Source organism: Boleophthalmus pectinirostris, unplaced genomic scaffold, assembly GCF_026225935.1.
Source record: "Boleophthalmus pectinirostris isolate CB_2022bp ecotype Guang Dong unplaced genomic scaffold, ASM2622593v1 HiC_scaffold_5, whole genome shotgun sequence".
In the NCBI taxonomy this organism is placed as follows: domain Eukaryota; kingdom Metazoa; phylum Chordata; class Actinopteri; order Gobiiformes; family Gobiidae; genus Boleophthalmus; species Boleophthalmus pectinirostris.
This window is the reverse complement of record NW_026571404.1, coordinates 9,941,452-9,956,028: the sequence shown is the minus strand read 5'-3', so window position 1 is coordinate 9,956,028 and position 14,577 is coordinate 9,941,452. Positions and strand designations below refer to the sequence as shown.

General features: G+C 40.4%; 1 protein-coding gene across 1 annotated transcript in view; it reads left to right on the top strand.

The window, feature by feature from the left end:
- Window positions 1-13,425, top strand: part of pwwp2b (PWWP domain containing 2B) — a 52,238-nt gene extending 38,813 nt beyond the window's left edge. The window contains exon 3 of the mRNA XM_020935685.2: window positions 13,188-13,425. The gene's annotated coding sequence lies outside the window, so the exon portion shown is untranslated. The remainder of the gene's footprint in view (window positions 1-13,187) is intronic.
- The last annotated feature ends 1,152 nt before the right edge of the window (window positions 13,426-14,577 follow it).

The following is a 14,577-nucleotide window of genomic DNA, read 5'->3' as shown; positions in this document are numbered from 1 at the left end:
TGGAAGTATGAGAGAGCAACACAACCATGTTAACATCAGATTTTAGTGTCAGATGCCCTTCCAGTCCATGCCCTCTCCTTTTTTTTACTTACACAATGAGAACACTGGCTCATATTCACTGAGGTGTTGCCCTGATCTCATGCACAAATTGTACATTTAATTGCGTTAAACCAAGGGCGTATGCTTTTGAACACTGTATTAAATTAGCCTCTGCGCAAATGTCATTATTTCACATTTTATTATAGCTCCTTTGGTTTGGCCTTGCTGAGGAAAACCTTCAGTGCGTTTCCTCTCACAGCGCGAAATGACTAGCTCTGTCAAACATTTATAAAACAACAGGAAGTTTCTGAAATAGACATTAAAATAAGACATGGCTGACAAATTTAGGGGAAAAACAAGTGCTTCTGGGAACACACGCCCAGACTGACCCGAGTTCAGAATTATACAATCATTATAAAACAATAGAGATCTGAGAATACAGTGACTTTTTACAGAAGCAGAAGTGATGAAGTGAGATTAAAGGAACACGGTGTGACTGTATGAGCTGGTCTGGTTTAGTTGGGTCACCAAGCCACAGTCTGACATGTAACTTGGACCAGTGTTGGGGAGTAACAGATTACATGTACCAGAGTTATGTAATCAGAGTACAAATTATGAGTAACTGTATTCAGTTACAGTTACTGTTTCAGTGAGTGGTAATTGGATTACAGTTACTTTGTTGAAATAAATGGATTACACAGAGGTATTTTCCTGTTTTCACATTTTGGGCTAAATCAGGACTAAACCAGGACTAAACCAGGTCTAAACCAGGTCTAAACCAGGTCTAACCCAGGACTAAACCAGGTCTAAACCAGGTCTAAACCAGGACTAAACCAGGTCTAAACCAGGTCTAAACCAGGACTAAACCAGGACTAAACCTGGACTAAACCAGGACTAAACCAGGTCTAAACCAGAACTAAACCAGGACTAAACCTGGACTAAACCAGGACTAAACCAGGTCTAAACAGGTCTAAACCAGGTCTAAACCAGGATTTAACAGGACTAAACCAGGTCTAAACTAGGAATAAACCAGGACTAAACCAGGTCTAAACCAGGACTAAACCAGGACTAAACCAGGTCTAAACCAGGTCTAAACTAGGAATAAACCAGGACTAAACCAGGACTAAACTAGGAATAAACCAGGACTAAACCAGGTCTAAACTAGGAATAAACCAGGACTAAACCAGGTCTAAACCAGGTCTAAACTAGGTCTAAAACAGGTCTAAACCAGGACTAAACCAGGACTAAACCAGGTCTAAACCAGGTCTAAACTAGGTCTAAAACAGGTCTAAACCAGGTCTAAACCAGGTCTAAACTAGGTCTAAACCAGGTCTAAAACAGGATTTAACAGGACTAAACCAGGTCTAAACTAGGTCTAAACCAGGTCTAAACCAAGTCTAAAACAGGATTTAACAGGACTAAACCATGCTGCGTGGACCGTGTCTCCTCCTCTTCTATCAATAATATTTTTAATGTGGTTAAGGAAAGACTCTGCTTTTTATTTTCTTTTATCAGACAAAACATCTCATGTGAAGATTTCCTCGTCTTTGCTTCTCTACAGAAAATCAAGTAATCCAAAGTATTCAGATTAAGTTACTCACTTTAAGTAATTTACTGGATTACGTTACAAACTACATTTTGGGGTATGTAATCTGTAATCTGTAGGGGAATACATTTTAAAAGTCACCTTCCCAACACTGAACTTGGACCAGTGGTGTCACCGGTTTATCGCCACAGAGGTACTATAAATCACGCTGTAAAACATTCCACACAAAGCAACAACAACCCTTTAGGGAGATGAGTGGCCGTACTTTCCATTGGGAAACTTCCAGACACATTTACAGAAAGTACGTGTAGCCTGAAGATAGATAGGGGTGTGCAAAAATATCAAAATATCAATATATCGTATCGTTTAATGTGATGATACAGTATCGATATTGGGGGCTTCTGTATCAATATATCGCAAAGAGTATTTTTTGTTATATTTTACTAAATTATTTTGTTACAGCAATACAGTTTTGTTGCTTGTTTAGAGGAAGGAAACTCTATGTTATTAGGTTCTTTTTACAGACCAAGAGTTTGTTTTTCATACCTGAAAAACAAACTCTTGGTCTGTAAAAAGAACCTAATAACATAAAATATCGGAAGACAAAATTAACCTCATTGGACGATCAAGGAAACTCGTTCATGCAACACATCTGACATTTTCACTGTTTTGATGAGTAAAATGTGTGTGTTTCATGTTCACTTTGCACAAATAGTAATTTAACAAACACTTTTAGTATCACAACCATCATTTAGCCTTTATTTTTTACTGAACCGTATCAAATTGACAGAGGCGGTGCTACCATTAGGCAAAAGTAGTCAGCTGCTTAGGGCCCCCGAAGCTGGAGGGGCCCCCAACCAATTGCCCTCAGTGCCACTAATGGTCAACACCTCAGAGCATTGATTTCAATTTTCTCTCGATATTTAAATGAGAGTAGTTTACTTTTAACAAGAAAACACCATCACAATAGTATCTGATTGTTAAATCTATTTTAATTGTCAAAGCGTTCCCCCCCATTCATATTAGAATGGACGAGTCAGTTTGACCCAGATTTGAACATAATCATAGCAGAATCATAAATGTAAGTGATGTAAACAAAAATGTAATTATATTAGCAAAAAATATAATTACTTTCAGTTCTGGTTATCCAGTAGCGACCAAACTCATAAAACAAGTTTCGGTAACACTTTATAATAACTACACCTTACTTATCCTTAATAAAGCATGAACAAAGACTTAATTAATAATGAACAAAGATTTGAATTAATAATGATTCACGTTTAGTAAATGCTTAATAAAGCATAATTCGTCTTCACTTTAGAAAAGCTCTCAAAAAGACTTAACTAACAGATAACAGCTGCCTGAATGATCATTGCATTGCATTATTAGTAAATCATTCTCTCATAGTTTACTAATGATTAATAAATGCACAAATGGTTAGTCCATGAGTAATTAAGTATGAAATAATTATGAGTAACTATTTACAGCACAGGCAAATTAAGTGCAAGTGCTAATTAAGGTAGTAATTAAGTAGCTACTAAGCGTGAATCATTATTAATTAAACCTTTGTTCATGCTTTATTAAGGCTAAATAAGGTGTAGTTATTATAAAATGTTACCCAAGTTTCCAATCCACCCTAATTTAAATAGAGATGTGCGTGTCTCATGAACAATGAGAAAAAACAGGCAATAAATATAAACAATTGTTTACTCCACCACTGCAAATCGATTTGAACTATATCTCATCAAACCGAAAGTTCACTGTATCGAGGTATGTATCGTGTCAGCAACTTCTTAATGATACCCAGTCCAATTCTCAGTATAAGGCAGAGCATCGACCATTTTGACTCATTACACTCTTTGGCAAAGTTTGGGCCAATCAAAATGGATGGAGCGCATGTGTTTGGCGGAAAACAAAGTTCCTTGGACACTCGTTTTCCATACGTAGGATAAGGCCAGAAATATCCTCAGAAAGCCACAACTCTCTAGTCAGGCTGGTGCCACCTAGTGTCGCCGCTCATTTTCATTTCTCTTCAGCGACTAGGTCAGGAATTGGAATACACTAGATGGTTCGCAAAAACCCCGGAAGTGTGAGTTCGGGCACCAGCGAATCAGCGAAGAGCCATATATTCTGTGTTGGCAATGAATCTTGAGATGGAAAATTTAAAGCCGAAACAAAGGCTAAGTTCAGACTGCAGGGCTTAACGCTCAATTCCGCTTTTTTTGTGAAATCCGATGTTTTTGCGAAGTCGTTCACATTTCCAATTAAATGCAACTTGTATGTGATCCCCTGTGTGAATGTTAAATGGCCCAAAAGTGTCCCGCATGTGCACTGGAGACACGACGACGTCAACCACAGCGAGTTTGTGTTTGTGTTTACGGAAGTTGCCCAAACATGGACGCGAGCATTGAGCACCTGGAGATTTTAAAGTTTTTCTTGTACCGGAGCCAGAACATGAACAACTTACTTGTTTTAAGGAGGAGATTGAGAAGGAGACGGACGAGGTTTTTGGCCGTGGTGTTTTGTGGGGCAGTGGCAGCGACGTCCGTTGAAAGGAACATGTGGATGTGGAGACGGAGCCATGAGTGGTGAGTGGTGATGTGCTTCACTTCATTGACATGGAGTTCATTAACAATTTTCGCCTACTTCAGCGCAGAATAGTGACGTTTGTGGTTTGTTGATAACGTGTAGGTGGATGAATGCGCTTTGGCCGTTCAGACTGAAGTCACATGTCAAAAGATCAGATATGTATCGGTTTCAGGAGCACATATCCAAGTGGCTGGGGTCGCATTTGAAAAAATCTGATCTGTGTCGTTCAGACTGTCATTAAAAGATCGGATACAAGTCACATAGAGACAAAAAATCGGATTTGGGTCACTTCAGGCTGCAGTCTGAACGCAGCCAAAGAGAATGTTTGGTGAATTTTATCAAATGAAAGACGTTATTGCCCTTCTTCCTACGGGATTTGGGAAAAGCTTAATATACCAGTTCGCCCTGTTAGTGGTACATTACATACACCACGACCAGATAGCAGTGATTGGTTAAATAAAAAAAGTACCCACCTACTGTCAAGCGAATGAATCCTAACGCTGCGAGGCCAGACAGTTTCCACAAAGTGAAACTGGCTGATGAACAGACTTGACTAACAACTCTCAGCTTTTCAAGGGATTTTATGGTCGGAAAGTTATGCGCGATTATATAAAACATATTTCCACGTATCATAAATCATACCATCAATCTGGAAGGGTAAATATTATGATTTTCTTATACCTAAAAATATTCCGGTAAAGGCTAAGAGAAGAGATTTTTGGCCATTTTACAGCTTCAGCGATTGCCCGGGTCTGCTCAGGCTGAAATATTCCTTCTTGACACGTTACATTCACTGAACCATTTCAATTGGTGTCCATTTTGTCCTAACCTGAATGCGAGCGCAGTTATCCCAGTGTATATGCCAGCAGAGATATGATCTGATACGGTATGTTCTTTTGCTCCGAGCAATTGAGCGGAACAGCACAGTAACCATGGCAACACCCAAGGCCTTCATCAGACGAGAGCTTCCTGCACAAGTGCGTTTTATGCTCGGGCTATAAGTACATTACACCATATGGGTCCTGGGCGTCAACCTTGAGACTCATAAACAGATAGAAAAACGTGGAAATTCACTTTGATTTAATATGTTCAGAAAACCGCCTTATGTTTTATATGAAGACGTTTGAGTTACAAATCATATTATTTCAGACTGGGAGTTAAAATGCGTTTGTGTAGGTGGTGTAGTAAAGGAGGATTTCGTAATTTTTCTGGTTTTCTTCACAGTACTGGAGTCAGTTTCTCCGGATATTTTTAAGATTACAACATTTCATTTGAATTGAAAGACAAAGCAATAAAATCACTAGAGAACAGTAAAGTGTTGTGCAAAATCAACCTTCTGGAGATTTCTGAATCTGCGTATCGTTCGTTCGTTCATTTGTTTTTCAAAATAAAACCACAAATAAAACAAACTAAAAAAACTATTTTCTTCATTATTAAACCAAACTGAAAAAAACAGATGATGAATCTTTTTTTCAGTTTTCGATTATGTGTTTAAATGAACTGTGACTTAAACTGCAATGCCGGACTTTTGCACTACATATGGACTGAACCAGGACTAAAACAGGACTAAAACAGGTCTAAACCTTGACTACATCAGGTCTAAACTAGGACTAAACCAGGATAAAACCAGAACTGAACCAGGTCTAAACCAGGATTAAACCAGGTCTAATGGGCAGTGTAGACCGGAACGCGTATTCAACTTTTTCACTCCGAAGGGTAGGTTCAGATTTTTGCGTTTTTAGCCCCAAAAACGCTGTCACCGTCTAAACAAAAGGCACTTCCAATAAAATATTTTGTCATTTTTACCCACAAATGTTCTCATGTAAACAGGCCCCGAATTCCACACACTTTTGCGTCACCGTTTGCACGCAGATTTCCTTACAAAAATGCTCGTCTAAACACGGAATAAAAAGTGAAGACGCGACACCACTTCTGTTCAGACCGTCATCATATAAACATAGCCTAAACCAGGTCTAATCTTGGACTTGAGAGAAAGAGAACCTTGAGACTGTGGAGCAGGATGTCCACAAAGCACGAACGGGCGACAGCTGCACTTTAGCCCCATGGGGTGCGGAGCCCTGCGGTACTTTGGCCTGTGGTCACCCGATGGTCTACGTCGGCGCACCTCTAGGACACTCAATCCCGGTTTAGTCCTGATTTAGTGCTGGTTTAGTCCCGTTTTAGTCCTGTTTTAATCCTGTGATCAGTCCTGGTTCACTCCATATGCGGTGCTAAAGATTAAGTCATGGATTTTTCTACCATGTTTTAATGTTGTTACCTCATCCAAAACATTCCAGAAGTGTTTTTTATGTCATCCATGCATGTTTGAGTCATCTTGCAACTTCTTTCCAATTCACTTATTTCACTATTTTGTTCATAAATAAATATTCCTAATATGGAACTCGACTCTGAATTCGCTGCTATAACTTCTGGCCTCGTGAGCTTCATTTGACTGGACAGTGTGGGTGAAATCACACTTCCTTACTCCACTTCTTTATACAGTCTATGTGTACGATCCTAAATTTACAATATATAAATATACAAAAACAAGATACATGCATGATACATATAATACAACTTCACAAACCTGGTGTGATGTGCAGTTTCAGTAGCAGGTTGCTCACCGATTGTGTTGTGAAAGCGCTCTGAAGGGGGAGTGACTTAAAACAAAATTATGAAGCTATTAAACACATTAATACATTGTTTTCAGTGAATGTAGTATTTTTAAAACAAACAAAGTTAACATGGTGATCTAAATATTTTATGTGTTAGCAGTTACCGTATTTTCCGCACTATAGGGTGCTCTGGATTATAAGGCGCACTGTCATTAAATGGTCTATTTTCGAACTTTTTTCACAAATAAACAGCACCGGACATTAAACGAAACACAACAGTTGGATGGGTCAGTAGGACTTTGTTTGTGGCGTTCACGGTGACTCTGGGCTTTGTTCAGTTGTGGCGTGTAGGGAGGTGCTGTCTGGGACCGCTGGATTGTCGGCGTGTTCGCAGTGACTCAGTTGTTCAGTTGTGTCTAGAAGTGGCACATTGCGCTCGCTTTTTCGGTTCGTTCCTCCGTTCCGTTCCTCCTCTGCGTGGAGTGATGAGTGTGTCTGCGGATGTTTTTCGCTGCGCGGTCGCTGTCTGCTCCGTGTGGCTTTGTAGTTTACTGAAGTCGTGCTGGGACACCCGAGTGGATTCGTGTATCGGGCGCTCTGGATTGTGGGACGCGCAGCCCTTTTTCGATGGGGTTGGAGGCTTATAAGTGCCCCCTATAATGTGGAAAATACGGTAATACCCCATAGAAGTAAAATAGCCCATATTTGAAGGTCCTTTCACTAGCAAGAACCACGGCAGAACAATGGAATATGATAAAGATGTTTATTGACAGCAGCTGGATAGTGGGGGCTCTGTTTTCAATCCAAAATGGTCACCCAGCTGATTCGGAACACTCCCCCTTCCCCCTTAAAGATGATGAAGGATGAGCTGACACAGACGTGTTGTCGGGAAAGGCCTGGGTAATTGAAGGCGTGGTTGAGATAAGCTGTGGTTGGCTGTAGAGGAGGTTGAGGCGCGGTCCAACTCCTGAACCTCACTTAATCATAGTAACTCCATATACACTGTTGGGGAGTAACAGATTACATGTACTGGAGTTACGTAATCAGAGTACAAATTATGAGTAACTGTATTCAGTTACAGTTACTGTTTCAATGAGTGGTAGTTGGATTACAGTTACTTTGTTGAACTAAATGGATTACATGGCGGTATTTTCCTGTTTTCACATTTTGGGCTAAACCAGGACTAAACCAGGTCTAAACCAGGACTAAAACAGGTCTAAAATCAGGTCTAAACCAGGACTATTCCAGGTCTAAAACCAGGACTAAACCAGGTCTAAACCAGGACTAAACCAGGTCTAAAACCAGGACTAAACCAGGTCTAAACCAGGACTAAACCAGGTCTAAACCAGGACTAAACCAGGTCTAAACCAGGACTAAAACAGGTCTAAAACCAGGTCTAAACCAGGACTAATCCAGGTCTAAAACCAGGACTAAACCAGGTCTAAACCAGGACTACACCAGGTCTAAACCAGGACTAAACCAGGTCTAAAACCAGGACTAAACCAGGTCTAAACTAGGACTAAACCAGGTCTAAACCAGGACTAAAACAGGTCTAAAACCAGGTCTAAACCAGGACTAATCCAGGTCTAAAACCAGGACTAAACCAGGTCTAAACCAGGACTAAACCAGGTCTAAATCAGGACTACACCAGGTCTAAACCAGGACTAAACCAGGTCTAAACCAGGACTAAACCAGGACTAAACAATATGACACTAACAGTAGAGTGAACATACTTTAAAGCAGCAGTGATCTCATATAAAAAGCATTTCTCTATCAATAATATTTTTAATATGTTTAAGTAAAGACTGGACTTTTTATTGTATTTTGGCAGACAGAACGTCTTAAGATTTCCTAGTCTTTGCTTCTCTGCAGCAAACAGCTACCTGTTCATGGAGACTTTGGGCTCAACAGCCAATTTAAAGAGAACAAACATGAATTTTCAGGATGTGGTCACTAAATTCATGTAGTTTAAAAAGCAAGACAATATCAAGTAATCCAAAGTATTCAGATTACATTACAAACTACATTTTGGGGTATGTAATCTGTAATCTGTAGGGGAATACATTTTAAAAGTCACCTTCCCAACACTGTCCATATATTACACAAACTTGTGAGCTTTAGAATATTGTTACCTCCTCAAAAACAGACCTGGAATTGTGTTTTGTTTCATTCATGCATGTTTGAGTAACCCTCTATTATTAGTCTGTCTACATCCCCAAAGCTCAAAATGATCTGTTCCACCTTGTGATGTCATAAGGCTCCAAGTTAACTGCTACCTTTTACATTTTGTTCACTAGAGATGGGCAATTCCAGAGCTGAAATTATGGCATCTATACACTAGGGCTGGGTATCAGTAAGAAGTTGCCGATACGATGCATATTTCGATACATAGGTCACGATACGATACATAGGTCACGATACGATACATACCTCGATACATAGGTCACGATACGATACATAGGTCACGATACGATACATATCTCGATACATAGGTCACGATACGATACATATCTCGATACATAGGTCACGATACAATACATAGGTCATGATACGATACATAGGTCACGATACGATACATATCTCGATACATAGGTCACGATACAATACATACCTCGATACATAGGTCACGATACGATACATACCTTAATACATAGGTCATGGTACGATACATAGGTCACGATACGATACATATCTCGATACATAGGTCACGATACGATACATAGGTCATGATACGATACATAGGTCACGATACGATACATATCTCGATACATAGGTCACGATACAATACATACCTTAATACATAGGTCATGGTACGATACATTGGTCACGATACGATACATACCTCGATACATAGGTCACGATACGATACATAGGTCACGATACGATACATACCTCGATACATAGGTCACGATACGATACATACCTCGATACATAGGTCACGATACAATACATAGGTCATGATACGATACATACCTCGATACATAGGTCACGATACGATACATACCTCGATACATAGGTCACGATACAATACATAGGTCATGATACGATACATATCTCGATACATAGGTCACGATACAATACATACCTCGATACATAGGTCACGATACGATACATACCTCGATACATAGGTCACGATACGATACATAGGTCACAATACGATACATATCTCGATACATAGGTCACGATACGATACATAGGTCACAATACGATACATACGTCGATACATAGGTCACGATATGATACATACCTCGATACATAGGTCACGATACGATACATACCTCGATACATAGGTCACGATACGATACATAGGTCACAATACGATACATATCTCGATACATAGGTCACGATACGATACATAGGTCACAATACGATACATACCTCGATACATAGGTCACGATATGATACATACCTCGATACGTAGGTCACGGTACGATACATTGGTCACGATACGATACATAGGTCAAGATACGATACATAGGTCACGATATGATACATACCTCGATACAGTGCACTTTCAGTTCAATACGATATATTTCAAAACAATTCGATACCGTTCTAAAGGCTAAATCATGGCTCTGACACTAAAAGTCTTTGTTAAACCACGTCTTGTGTAAAGTTCATATGAAACACAGTTTAGTTTAGTTTAGTTTATTGTTCTTATTTAGTGTCATGTACCATTTAGTTGGTGCCCAGCCTGCATAAGCTTATAAGACACATCAAACAATGAGCAGACAGATCACACATCAAACATAAAGTGTCCTTTTACGGAGGTCCCAGGCTTTCAACACAAACCGAGCCAACTTGAAAACATTACATTTAAACAGATACTCCAGTCTCTCCTCATCAGACACAGCAAACCAACAGTAAGACACATTAGACACAATTGACAGAGCAGGTCCTGATACAAAGGACAGAAGAACAGAAAATGCATTTAATTTTCAATGTCCTTTAATTCGCGCAAAGCTCATGTGCGCTCCTCCTCTGGGACTGAGTGGAAGCTTCCAAGTCTCCAAGGCCAGAGGCAGAGTCCCACACCTCAACTGGGCACATACTGACCCGGGTGACATACGGCTCAGGGCCAAAACAGTCTTTAATTAAGATATATGTTCTTAATTTTAGTTTACATAAAATTTCATTGTGCCACTTTTGTTTATGCTTATCAAAGTAAATGTTCCTTGCTTGTCTGACACTACAGATTAACTTATTTCTGTAAGTAACACAAACATTTTAATCATCAAAACTGTGAAAATGTCAAATGTGTCGCATAAACGAGTTTCCGTCCTCTAAACAAGCAACAAAACTGAAGCTGTAACGAAATAATTTAGTAAAATATACAAAAAAATACTTTTGCCAATATATCGATGCAGCAGCCCACAATATCGATACTGTATCATCACATTAAATGATACGATATATCGATATTTCAATATTTTTGCACACCCCTAATATACACATATATATTTTTATAGCATTTTTTCACCTTCGATGCACTCAAAGCACTTTTACAACAAGGAACCACTCCCCAATTTACACAGATGAAAATGGGAGATGAGAAGTGTCTTGCCCAAGGACATAATGACAGCATTCATCTGTGGGAGCTGGACTCACACCAGCCAAGTGTCAGGATGAATCTGACCGCTCACCAGTGATGTTTATGTCGAGATCAGAGGACAAACGCTCTTACCAACTGAGCTGCTCTCGCCAATTATCAAAATGATTCTAGTGAAGGTGTACGGAGTTTAAACGCACTTTACCGACTACAGTTGGTCCAAAACTCTGCAGCGCGACTTTTAACAGGAACAAAAAGGACACAGCACATTACCCCAATCTTTGCATCTTTGCACTGGCTTCATGTTCATTTTAGAATTGATTTTAAGATTTTATTGTTTGTTTTTAAAGCTTTGAATGGACTGGCTCCACAGTACGTCTCGGACCTCATCCAAATTTATACCCCCGCGCTCTGAGGTCTGAGGTCCAACTCCAGCTCAGGGGGCCTAAGACGAGACTTAAAACCAGAGGGGACCAGGCCTTCTCTGTGGTCGGCCCTAAACTCTGGAACGATCTGCCGCTTCACATTCGAGCAGCACCCACAGTGGAGAGTTTTCTGAAGACCCACTTTTATTCTCTGGCTTTTAACCCCGCGTGAGTTGTGTGGTCCTCTGTGTCTTTTATTTATTTTTATTGGTTTTACTGATTTTATTTATTTATAGGTTTATTTATTTCTATTCTATGATTTAGTTTTTATTTTTATTTTACTGGTTTTATTATTTTAAGACCAGTATTATTTTAGTAGTTTACTTTATCATCTTATTGTTGTTATTTTTTATGTATTTGTGCAGCACTTTGGAAACAGTTTGTTTGTGAAATGTGCTATAGAAATAAAGTGGATTGGATTGGCAAGAAATCTAGGGGTAATAATGGACTCAGACTTGAACTTTAACAGCCACATCAAGTCAATAACATCTGCAGCCTTTTACCATCTAAAACACATAGCGAAAATCAAAGGTTTACTGTCTAAATCAGACTTGGAGAAACTTATCCATGCGTTTGTCTCCAGTAGGTTAGATACTGTAATGTTCTGCTCACTGGTCTCTCCAAACGAGCTGTGAGACGCTGCAGAACATCCAGAACATCCAGAACGCTGCAGCTCGGGTCCTTACTCGAACTAGGAAGTACGAGCACATAAGTCCTGTGCTCAGGTCTCTGCACTGGCTCCTGTGCCTCAGAGACTTTAAAGCAGCTCTGCTTGTGTACAAGTCTCTCCATGGTCGAGCACCAAAGTCCATCTGTGACATGTTAGTGTCATATGAACCATCTCGCACTCTGAGGAGCTCAGGGACCGACCTCCTGCTGGTGCCCAGAGTCACAACTAAACAAGGGGAGTCAGCGTTTCAGGTTCATGCAGCTAAAACCTGGAACAATCCTCCTGAACATGTGAGACAGACTCTACTGTGACGCTGTTTAAATCCAGACTCAAAACATTTCTGTTTAACTGTGCATATAACTGAAAGGTTTTCATTCCGCACTCTTCTCTCCAATTTAAATCTCTCGTTTTTAAAATTTTAATCTTCATGATTATTTATGTTTTGATTTGTTTTTATTATGATTTTAATGTATTTCTTATTCTGTAAAGCACTTTGAATTACTTTGTGTACGAATTGTGCTGTACAAATAAACTTGCCTTGCCTTGGATTGGATTTAAAAACACGGTGGAGCACTTTCTTTCTCTTTACCACATGACATCACAAGGTGGAGCAGAGAGTTTTCGGTTTATATTCAGGATTCAGGACAACTCCAGGTCTGTTTTTGATGAGGAAATATTACAACAAAACAGAAAATTGTGTAAAAATGTCATTCTTTAAAATCACATCCATATTGCTTTTGGTCTGTGTCTTCAGGTTAAAGAGGAGACTCGGAGACTCGATCCAACGTCATGAAGCCGCAAGTATGTGAGCGCGTACACAAAGGCCTGTCTGTGTGAGGAGACAGTCGGGGACCACAGGAGCTTTGTCATGGGGCTGGTTTACACAGAACGGCTGCTGCTGCCAACAAGTCTTTCCCTGCATCCTGGAGCAGACTGCAAAACATACAAACTGTGAGAGTGATCAAATACGCCCCACCCAAATGTGTTTATGGGAACACTTAAAAGAGCAATATCAGAGGAATAAAGTCGACTTAGAAACAGTGAAGTCTTTGTGTCGGTGCAGAATAATGTTGTCACGATATTCTCATTTCAAACTCAAATTGGATACGGAGGAATAGACTCAATATTCAATACTGATTCTGTGTATTATTTGTCGTTTTTCAAAATGAAAGCAAAAATAAGAAAATGAAAAAACAACGATTTTCTTCATTATTTGTCTACAAAACCAAAATTAAAAAACAAAAAACAGATCATTTTTTTCAGTTTTCAATTTTGTGTTTAAATGAATAATGGAAAAAAACGGATAATGACACATACGGACTGGACCAGGACTGAAAACAGGTCTAAACCAGGACTGGACCAGAACTGTGTTGGGACAGGCCCGGAGGTGCGCCCGCGTAGATTGTCGTGTGATCAGAACTGAGACTGGGACCAGACCGGGACTGAGACCAGGAACTGAGACAGGGACTAAGACTGGGACTAAGACAGGAACTGAGATTAGGACTAAGACCAGGACTGAGATCGAGACCAGACCAGGACTAAGACAGGAACTGAGACTGGCACTGAGACCAGGACCAGACCGGAACAAGATCAGGACTGAGACCAGAACTAGACCGGGACCAGACCAAGACCAGACTGGAACTGAGACCAGGACCAGACCGGGACTAAGACCAGGACTGAGACCAGGACCAGACTGGAACAAGATCAGGACTGAGACCAGAACTAGACCGGGACCAGACCAAGACCAGACTGGAACTGAGACCAGGACCAGACCGGGACTAAGACCAGGACCAGACTGGGACTGAGACCAGGACTGAGACCAGGACCAGACCGGAACAAGATCAGGACTGAGACCAGAACTAGACCGGGACCAGACCAAGACCAGACTGGAACTGAGACCAGGACCAGACCAGGACTGAGACCAGGACCAGACTGGAACAAGATTAGGACTGAGACCAGAACTAGACCGGGACCAGACCAAGACCAGACTGGAACTGAGACCAGGACCAGACCGGGACTAAGACCAGGACCAGACTGGGACCAGACTGGGACTGAGACTGAGACCAGTTTAGTTCTGGTTTATTTCTGGTTTAGTCTTGGTTTAGTCCTGTTTTAGTCCTGTTTTAGTCCTGGTTGAGTCTGTA